The sequence below is a fragment of the Ovis canadensis genome, chromosome 17, assembly GCF_042477335.2.
Source record: "Ovis canadensis isolate MfBH-ARS-UI-01 breed Bighorn chromosome 17, ARS-UI_OviCan_v2, whole genome shotgun sequence".
Lineage (NCBI taxonomy): Eukaryota > Metazoa > Chordata > Mammalia > Artiodactyla > Bovidae > Ovis > Ovis canadensis.
In genome coordinates this window covers 24879345-24890020 of record NC_091261.1, presented here as the reverse complement: position 1 = coordinate 24890020, position 10676 = coordinate 24879345, and the positions used below count along the sequence as shown (strand labels likewise).

Genomic DNA, 10676 nt, shown 5'->3' with positions numbered 1-10676 from the left:
TCGCTTGCAGACTTTTGGATAGCAGCCATTCTGACTGGTATGAAATGGTACCAAATGAACTGAACTGAACACACTTGTGTCTGACTCTTTGCGACCCCATGAATCGCAGCACGCCAGGCCTCCCTGTCCATCACCAGCTCCTGGAGTCCACCCAAACCCATGTCCATCGAGTCAGTGATGCCATCCAGCCATCTTATCTTCTGTCGTCCCCTTCTCCTCCTGCCCCTAATCCCTCCCAGCATCAGGGTCTTTTCAAATGAGTCAGCTCTTCACATCAGGTGGCCAAAGTATTGGAGTTTCAGCTTCAGCATCAGTCCTTCCAAAGAACACCCAGGACTAATCTCCTTTAGAATGGACTGGTTGTATCTCCTTGCAGTCCAAGGGACTCTCAAGATTCTTCTCCAACACCACAGTTCAAAAGCTTCAATTCTTGTGCACTTAGCTTTCTTTATAGTCCAACTCTCACATCCATACATGACCACTGGAAAAACCATAGCCTTGAGTAGATGGACCTTTGTTGGCAAAGTAATGTCTCTGTTTTTTAATATGCTGTTTAGGTTGGTTATAACTTTCCTTCTAAGGAGTAAGCATCTTTTAATTTCATAGCTGCAATCACCATCTGCAGTGATTTTGGAACCCCAAAATAAATTCTGACACTGTTTCCACTGTTTCCCCATCTATTTCCCATGAAATGATGGGACCTGATGCCATGATCTTCATTTTCTGAATGTTGAGCTTTAAGCCAACTTTTTCACTCTCCTCTTTCTCTTTCATCAAGAGGCTCTTTAGTTCCTCTTCACTTTCTGCCATAAGGGTGGTGTCATCTGCATATCTGAGGTTATTGATATTTCTCCCAGCAATCTTGATTCCAGCTTGTGCTTCCTCCAGCCCAGCATTTCTCACGATGTACTCTGCATATAAGTTAACTGAGCAGTGTGACAATATACAACCTTGATGTAGTCCTTTTCCTATTTGGAACCAGTCTGTTGTTCCATGCTCAGTTCTAACTTGCTTCCTGACCTACATACAGGTTTCTCAAGATGTGTAGTGGTATCTAATTGTGATATTAATTTGTGTTTCCCTAATGACTAACAATGCTGAGTACATCTTTCGATATGGCTGATTTGCTATCTGTGAGTCTTTTTTGGTTAAATGTATACACACACAAATCTTTTGCCCATGTTTTCATTAGGTTGTCTATTTCTTATTAAGTTTTGTATAGTGCTTTATTTTTAAGACAAGGCCTTTATCAAATATGTGATTTGCAACTATTTCCTCCCCCAGCTTGTGGCTTGTCTTTTAATTCTCTCAGTGGTGTCTTTCAAAGTGTTGCTGCTGCTGAGTCGCTTCGGTCTTGTCCAACTCTGCGACCCCATAGATAGCAGCTCACCAGGCTCCCCTGTCCCTGGGATTCTCCAGGCAAGAACACTGGAGTGGGTTGCCATTTCCTTCTCCAATGCATGAAAGTGAAAAGTGAAAGTGAAGTCACTCAGTCGTGTCCAACTCTCAGCAACCCCATGGACTGCAGCCCACCAGGCTCCTACACCCATAGGATTCTCCAGGCAAGAGCACTGGAGTGGAGTGCCATTCCCTTCTCCATTTCAAAGGGCATAGATTCTTAATTTTGATAAAAGACCAATTTATCATATTTTTTCCTTTTTGGATATTTTTTGGGCATCATGTCTAAGAGATCTTTCATAACTCAGTCACACAGATCTGCTCCAGAAGAGAAAATCTTTCGGCTTTTTCCAAAAGTTTTCTTTTTATCAGGCTTTATTTTTATTATTTATAATCTATTGTGAGGTATATTTGTCCATGTGCTGCAAGGTATGATTTGAATTTGTTGTTGTTGTTCTTGCATTTTGATATCCAATTTCTTCATCATCAATTATTGAAAAGACTATTCTTTTTTCTTTGAATTGCCTGTGCACCTTTGTCAAAATAAATTGAGCATATGTGTATGAGTCTATTTCTGGACTGTTTTCTGTGCCATTAATCCATTTGTATATCTTTTTTCCTTTCTTTTCTATTACAGTTTATTATAAGATATTGAATATAATTCCCTATTCTATGCAGTAGGCCCTTGTTGCTTATTTTATGTATAGTAATTTGTATCTGCTAATTCCAAACTCCTGTGATTATGGTTTCAGTGTGCCTGCCCTCTGATGCCCTCTCACAACACCTACTGTCTTACTTGGGTTTCTCTTATCTTGGATGTGAGGTATCTCTTCACGGCTGCTCCAGTGAAGCACAGCCGCTGCTCCTTACCTTGGACAAAGTTGCCCCTCCTGACCTCGGACGTGGGGTAGCTCCTCTTGGCTGCTGCCCATGACCTCGGATGTGGGGTAGTTCCCAGGAATACACGAAGAACTGTAGAAAAAAGATCTTCACGACCCAGATAATCATGATGATGTGATCACTCACCTAAAGCCAGACATCTTGGAATGTGAAGTCAAGTGGGCCTTAGGAAGCATCACTATGAACAAAACGAATGGAGGTGATGGAATTCCAGTGGAGCTATTTCAAATCCTGAAAGATGATGCTGTGAAAGTGCTGCACTCAATATGCCAGCAAATTTGGAAAACTCAGTAGTGACCACAGGACTGGAAAACGTCAGTTTTCACTCCAATCCCAAAGAAAGGCAATGCCAAAGAATGTTCAAACTACCGCACAATTGCACTCATCTCACATGCTAGTAAAATAATGCTCAAAATTCTCCAAGCAAGGTTCAGCAATATGTGAACCGTGAACTTCCAGATGTTCAAGCTGGTTTTAGAGAAGGCAGCAGAACCAGAGGTCAAATGGCCAACATCCACTGGATCCCTGAAAAATCAAGAGAGTTCCAGAAAAACATCTATTTCTGCTTTATTGACTATGCCAAAGCCTTTGACTGTGTGGATCATAATAAACTATGGAAAATTCTGAAAGAGAAAGGCATACCAGACCACCTGACTTGCCTCTTGAGAAACCTGTATGCAGGTTCGGAAGCAACAGTTAGAACTGGACATGGAACAACAGACTGGTTCCAAATAGGAAAAGGAGTACATCAAGGCTGTATATTGTCACCCTGCTTATTTAACTTATATGCAAAGTACATCATGAGAAACACTGGGCTGGATGAAACACAAGCTGGAATCAAGATTTCCAGGAGAAATATCAATAACCTCAGATAAACAGATGACGCCACCCTATGGCAGAAGTGAAGAGGAACTAAAAAGCCTCTTGATGAAAGTGAAAGAGGGGAGTGAAAAAGCTGGCTTAAACTCAACATTCAAAAAACAAAGATCATGGCATCCAGTACCATCATATCATGACAAATAGATGGGGAAACAATGTAAACAGTGACAGACTTTTTTTCTTGGGCTCCAAAATCACTGCAGATGATGTCTGCAGCCATGACACTGAAAGACACTTGCTGTTTGGAAGAAAGCTATGACCAACCTAGACAGCATATTAAAAAGCAGAGACATTACTCTGGTGACAGAGGTCCGTCTAGTCAAGGCTATGGTTGTTCCAGTAGTCATGTATGGATGTGAGAGCTGGACCATAAAGAAGGCTGACTGCCAAAGAATTGATGCTTTTGAACTGTAGTGTTGGAGAAGGCTCTTGAGAGCTCCTTGGACTGCAAGGAGATCAAACCAGTCAATCCAATCAAAGTACTCCTAAAGGAAATCAGTCCTGAATATTCGTTGGAGGGACTGATGCTGAAGATGAAGCTCCATTACCTTGGCCACTTGATGTGAAGAACTGACTCATTGGAAAAGACCCTGATGCTAGGAAAGATTGAAGGCAGGAGGAGAAGGGAGGGATGACAGAGGATGAGGTGGTTGGATTGCATCACTGACTCCAGGAACATGAGTTTGAGCAAGCTCCAGGAGTTGGTGGTGGACAGGGAAGCCTGGTGTGCTGCAGTCCATGAGGTTGCAAAGAGCTGGACAAGACTGAGTGACTGAACTGAACTAAACTGAATGAATATTGAAGATTGGTTTCCTTTAGGATTGAGTCGTTTGATATCCTTGCAGAACAAGGGATTCTCAAGAGTCTTTTCCAACATCACAGTTAAAAACATCAGTTCTTCGGCTTTCAGCCTTCTTTATGGTCCAACACTATTATCCATACATGACTACTGGAAAAACCATAGCTTTGAGCGTTCGGATCTTTGTCAGCAAAGTAATGTCTCTGCTTTTTAATATGCTGTCTAGGTTTGTCATAGTTTTTCTTCCAAGGAGCAAGCGTCTTTTAATTTTGTGGCTGCAGTCACCATTTGCAGTGATTTTGGAGCCCAAGAAAATAAATTTTGTCACTGTTTCCATTGTTTCCCCATCTAGTTGCCATGTAGTGAAGGGACCAGATGCCATGATCTCCTTTTTTTGAATGTTTTCAATTTTAAGCATTCTAATATGTGTGTCCATGGGGCTTCAAAGCGCCAGACACGACTCAGTAACTGAGCACAATAGGTGTATAGTGGTATCTAATTGTGATATTAGTTTGCGTTTCCCTAATGAGTGAACTCTGGGAGTTGGTGATGGACAGGGAGCCCTGGCGTGCTGCAATTCATGGGGTCGCAAAGAGTCGGACACGACTGAGCGACTGAACTGAACTGAACGGAATGCCTAACGATGCTGAGTACATCTTTTGATATGGCTTATTTGCCATCTGTGAGTCTTTTCTGGTTAAGTATGTATACATACATACAAATCTTTTGCCCATGTTTTAATTAGGCTGTCTATTTCTTATTATTAAGTTTTGTATCACTTTATTTTGGAGACAAGGCCTTTATCAAATATGTGGATTTTGCAAATATTTCCTCCCCCAGCTTTGTGGCTTGTCTTTTCATTCTCTCAGTGGTGTCTCTCAAAGAGCAGAGATTCTTAATTTTGATAAAAGACCCATTTATCATTTTTTTTCCTTTTTGGATCATACTTTGGGCATCTTTGCATAATTCAGTTACATAGATTTTCTCCAGAAGAGAAAATCTTTCTGCTTTTTCCAGAAATTTCCTTTTTATCGGAGTCTACTTTTATTATTTATAATCTATTGTGAGGTATATCTGTACATATGCTGCAAGGTATGGTTTAAATTTGTTGTTGTTGTTCTTGCATTTTGGTATCCAATTGCTTTAGCATCAATTATTGAAAGGCTATTCTTTCTTCTTTGAATTGCCTGTGCATGTTTGTCAAAAATCAATTGACCATATATGTGTGAGTTTATTTCTGGACTGTTTTCTGTTCCATTAATCCATCTGCATATCTCTTTTCTTTTCTTTTCCATTATAGTTTATTGTAAGATATGGAATATAGTTTCCTGTGCTATATCCTTGTTGCTTATTTTATATATAGTAATTTGTATCTGCTAATCCCAAACTCCTAATTTATCCTTTACCCCAACTTCCCGACTGGTAACCATAAGTTTGTTTTCTATGTCTGTGAGTCTATTTCTGTTTTTTATATAGGTTCATTTGTATCATTTTTTTAGATTCCATATATAAGCGATATCATAGTATATTTGTCTCATATAATTCACTGTATGATAATTCCCTAGTCCATCCATGTTGGTGCAAATGGCATTGGTTCATTCTTTTTTGTGGTTGAGTAATATCCCACTGTGCGTGCGTGAGTGTGTGTGTGTGTGTAACAGATCTTTATCCATTTATCTGTCGATGGACATTTAGGTTGCTTCCATGCCTTGGCCATTGTAAAGGTGCTGCTATGAATACTGGGGTACATGTATCTTTTTGAATTAAGAGTTTTTTTTATCATTTCTACATGCATGTCTAAGAGTGGGATTACTGGATCATATGGTAACTCTAGTTTTAATTTTTTCACATTTCTCTATCTTGATGCCAGTACTATCAAAGGTAGTACTACACTGTCTTTATTAAGGTGGGTTGCTATGTCTTGAAGTCAAGTACCATAAGTTCTATAACTCTGTTCCTTTCCAAAGTTGTAGCTACTTAGGTCCTTTGCATTTCCATATGATTTTCAGAATCAGCTTATCAATTCTGGAAAAAAATGCTTGCAGAGGTAGTGATTGGAATTGTGTTAAATTTACAGATTATTCTGGGAGAAAACTGACAACTTAACAATATTGACTTTCTATTCATGAAATAAGCATATCTTACTTCAATTCAGTCAGTTCAGGTCAGTCTCTCAGTCGTGTCCGACTCTTTGCAACCCCATGAATCGCAGCACGCCAGGCCTCCCTGTCCATCACCAACTCTCGGAGTTCACTCAGACTCATGTCCATTGAGTCAGTGATGCCATCCAGCTATCTCATCTTCTGTTTCCCCTTTTCCTCCTGCCCCCAATCCCTCCCAGCATCAGAGTCTTTTCCGATGAGTCAACTCTTTGCATGAGGTGGCCAAAGTACTGGAGTTTCAGCTACAGCATCAGTCCTTCCAAAGAACACCCAGGACTGATCTCCTTTAGGATGGACTGGCTGGATCTCCTTGCAGTCCAAGGGACTCTCAAGAGTCTTCTCCACCACCACAGTTCAAAAGCATCAATTCTTCAGCACTCAGCCTTCTTCACAGTCCAACTCTCACATCCATACATGACCACTGGGAAAACCATAGCCTTGACTGGATGGACCTTTGTTGGCAAAGTAATATCTCTGCTTTTTAATATGCTATCTAGGTTGGTCATCACTTTCCTTCCAAGGAGTAAGCGTCTTTTAATTTCATAGCTGCAATCACCATCTGCAGTGATTTTGGAGCCCAGAAAAATAAATTCTGCCACTGTTTCCCCATCTATTTGCTATGAAGTGATGGGACCAGATGCGATGATCTTAGTTTTCTGAATGTTGAGCTTTAAGCCAACTTTTTCATTCTCCTCATTCACTTTCATCAACAGGCTCTTTAGTTCCTCTTCACTTTCCACCATAAGGGTGGTGTCATCTGCATATCTGGGGTTATTGATATTTCTCCCGGCAATCTTGATTCCAGCTTGTGCTTCTTTCAGCCCAGGGTTTCTCATGATGTACTCTGCATATAAGTTAAATAAGCAGAGTGACAATATACAGCCTTGACGTACTCCTTTTCCTATTTGGAACCAGTCTGTTGTTCCATGTCCAGTTCTAACTGTTGCTTCCTGCCCTGCATATATCTTACTTAGGTCTTCTTTAATTTCTCTCAGTGATGTAGTAGTCTTGAATCTACAGATGTAAATTTGAATAATTTTTGGCCATGATCTTTTCAAATATTCTGTGCTTCCCACTTTGAAGACTCCAATTATGTGCATATAGATTCTTTGAGCTGGTCACATTTTCACTGATGCTTTGTGCATTTTTTTCAATCTTTTTTTTCTTTCTCTATGTCTAGATTCACTAAAACTTTCTTCTGTGATGTCTTATATGCTATTAATTGCATGTAGTATGTTTTTCCTCTCAGTCATTATAATTTTCATCTATAGAAGTTTGATTTAGGTCTTTTTAATATCTTCCATGTCTCAACATAACATGTTAAATCGTTGCTCTAGCATACTGAACATATGATATACAGCTGTAACACCTATTATATGTTTGTCAAATAATTTTACCATCTACATCACTACTGGGTTGGCTTCAGCTGAGTTTTCTCCTCATTTGTGTCATGTTTACCTGCTTCTTTATAATTTCTGATCAAGGTCAAATCCAGAATTTTTGATTATCTAATCAGATGTTATAAACAGTGAAAGAAGCATGCACTTAAGGCACACTAATCACACTTCGACAAATTTTACAAAAATATGTGATATATGTTTATACTAAAATGATATTATCTTTAGATTTAGGAGAGCAGTCAGTTAATATTTTTAGGAGATTAAAAGTATATTAAATAGTGGGACAAGTTGTAAATGGAGAAAACTGTGGGCACAACTGTAGAAAAAGAGTTGGTGTTAGATATTTTTGCTTTCCTATGAATATGCCAGGAGAAGGCAATGGCACCCCACTCCAGTACTCTTGCCTGGCAAATCCCACGGATGGAGGAGCCTGGAAGGCTGCAGTCCATGGGGTTGCTAGGAGTCGGACACGACTGAGCGACTTCACTTTCACTTTTCACTTTCATGCACTAGAGAAGGAAATGGCAACCCATTCCAGTGTTCTTGCCTAGAGAATCCCAGGGATGGGGGCGCCTGGTGGGCTGCCGTCTATGGGGTCGCACTGAGTCGGACACGACTGAAGTGACTTAGCAGCAGCAGCAGTAGTAAGTTTCTTGCAAGCCGTTTGAACCTATGGGATCTTGCTATCAAATTTTCTTAGGCTGAGTCACAGCAGCATTTAGTCTAGAGATAATTTTGCCCCACGCCTGAGACAAAAATCCTATAGTACTTTGTGAACTATGATGTTTTTGACTCCGGCTGGGAGAACAGGAACTGTTTCCACCTGGACGGTTCCCTGGCGATTGTTCCCTACAGTCCCTTCCGGTAACTCTGGCCCTAGTGCCAAGTGGTTTCTTCACCTGCATCTGCGAATCCATATTCATCTGGAGATGTTTCGGGACACCCTGAGTGGGGATCTTGAGTGCTCTCTCTGGTAGCTCTTTCCTATCTGGTCTAGTGTCCTGTGGCTTCAAACTGAAGTTCAGTTCAGTTCAGTTCAGTCAGTCATGTCCGACTCTTTGCGACCCCATGAATCGCAGCATGCCAGGCCTCCCTGTCCATCACCAACTTCCAGAGTTCATTCAAACTCATGTCCATTGAGTTGGTGATGTCATCCAGCCATCTCATCCTCTGTCGTCCCCTTCTCCTCCTGCCCCCAATCCCCCCCAGCATCAGAGTCTTTTCCAATGAGTCAACTCTTCGCATGAGGTGGCCAAAGTACTGGAGTTTCAGCTTCAGCATCAGTCCTTCCAAAGAACACCCAGGACTGATCTCCTTTAGAATGGACTGGTTGGATCTCTTTGCAGTCCAAGGCACTCTCAAGAGTCTTCTCCAACACCACAGTTCAAAAGCATCAATTCTTTGGTGCTCAGCTTTCTTCACAGTCCAACTCTCACATCCATACATGACCACAGGAAAAACCATAGCCTTGACTAGACGGACCTTTGTTGGCAAAGTAATGTCTCTGTTTTTGAATATGCTATCTAGGTTGGTCATAACTTTCCTTCCAAGGAGTAAGCATCGTAATTTCATGGCTGGAATCACCATCTACTGTGATTTTGGAGTCCCAAAAGATAAAGTCTGACATTGTTTCCACTGTTTCCCCATCTATTTCCCATGAAGTGATGGGACCAGATGCCATGATCTGAGTTTTCTGAATGTTGAGTTTTAAGCCAGCTTCCAAATCCATCTCCTCAACTCAGAGAGGACTGCCCTGTGCTGTGGCCTAGAAAGTAAAGTGGTAAACCAGGATGATTGCAGTGCTCACCTTGTTTGTTTCATATATTTTGTATCTTTTTACTCCACCTTGGTTGAAAGCTGAAGTCTTGGATTGTTTATCATCTTATTGATTCTGAAGCATGTGTGTGCTCTTAGATGCTCACTTGTGTCTGACTCTTTGCCGTCCTCTGGACAGTATACCACCAGGCTCCTCTGTCCAAGGGATTCTCCAGGCAAGAATACTGGAGTGGGTTGCCATTTCCTCCTCCAGGGGATCTTCCCGACCCAGTGATCCAACTCACATTTCCTGTGTCCCCTGCATTGCAGGCGGATTCTTTACCTTCTGAGCCATTGAGGAAATCCCTATTGATTCTAGGATTATTTATATATTCCAACTACAAGCCTTTTGACGAATAGAGGAATTAAAATATCTTCTTCCAGTCCATGACTTGTCTGATGAAGAGATATTGTCAATTTTAACCCTGCTCGATATATTACTCTTTAAACTCTTAGTGCTTTCTGTGTCTGTTTACTTTTCCCAAAGTTAAGAAGATAGTTCTCTGTGTTCTTGTTTTGAAATGTCCTAGTATTTTTTTTTTAATTTTAAAATCTATAATGCATTTGGCATTGATTTTTGCATTTGTTGTGAGATAGGAAGCAAGAGTCTTTTTGTTTTTTTCTTTTAAACGTGAGTATCCAATTCACCCAAAACCACTTACTGAAAAGTCTATCATTTCCTCTCTGTAGGGCAGTGTCAATTTTCTCATCCGTTTAATGACCATACATGCGCGGGTCTGTTTCTTGGTTCTCTGTACATACAGATTTAACCTTGGTCTGGTAAACAGCATTGAGATGAAGCAGTCATCTCAGAATTTTCAGTTTAAAAGAAAACTGAGTTAGTTTTCCTCCTTTTTTAAAAGAAATTTTGTTTTGATTTTTTTGTTTGATGCCTGGACAGGGACTTGAAGAGCTTGAGCCCTCAGATTAAAAGTCTGATGCTCTACCAGCTAAGCTATCCAGGCACTCTCTAGGTTTTCTTAATTTAACTTAAGTATGCGTAAGTTTTAACTTCGTAGATAATTGTTTTTCATCCAAAATAATTTGAACATAATAACTGCATAAATGTAATTATATTAAGTAACTCTAATACTATTAAATATGTTTTTATGTCACAATTACCAAGGGATTTTGGTTTACAAATTTATAAAATAAAAACTCTCTTTTACCCAATAAGTAATCTAAATATTGAAATATTAAGTTTGATACAAAATTGTGCAAGTCAGGCAGTGTTATCATAATATTTTAATTATCATAGCTCCTAATAAATTATAACTGAAATATCCTAAAACAAACTATGTTATTCCTTTGTGAAAAGACCAT

General features: G+C 40.1%; 1 non-coding gene across 1 annotated transcript; it reads right to left on the bottom strand.

Annotated features, from left to right (window-relative positions):
• Positions 1-10243: 10243 nt before the first annotated feature.
• On the bottom strand, positions 10244-10318 carry TRNAK-UUU (transfer RNA lysine (anticodon UUU)). Its single transcript has one exon. It is a non-coding gene; the product is annotated as a tRNA-Lys (tRNA).
• Positions 10319-10676: the final 358 nt, after the last annotated feature.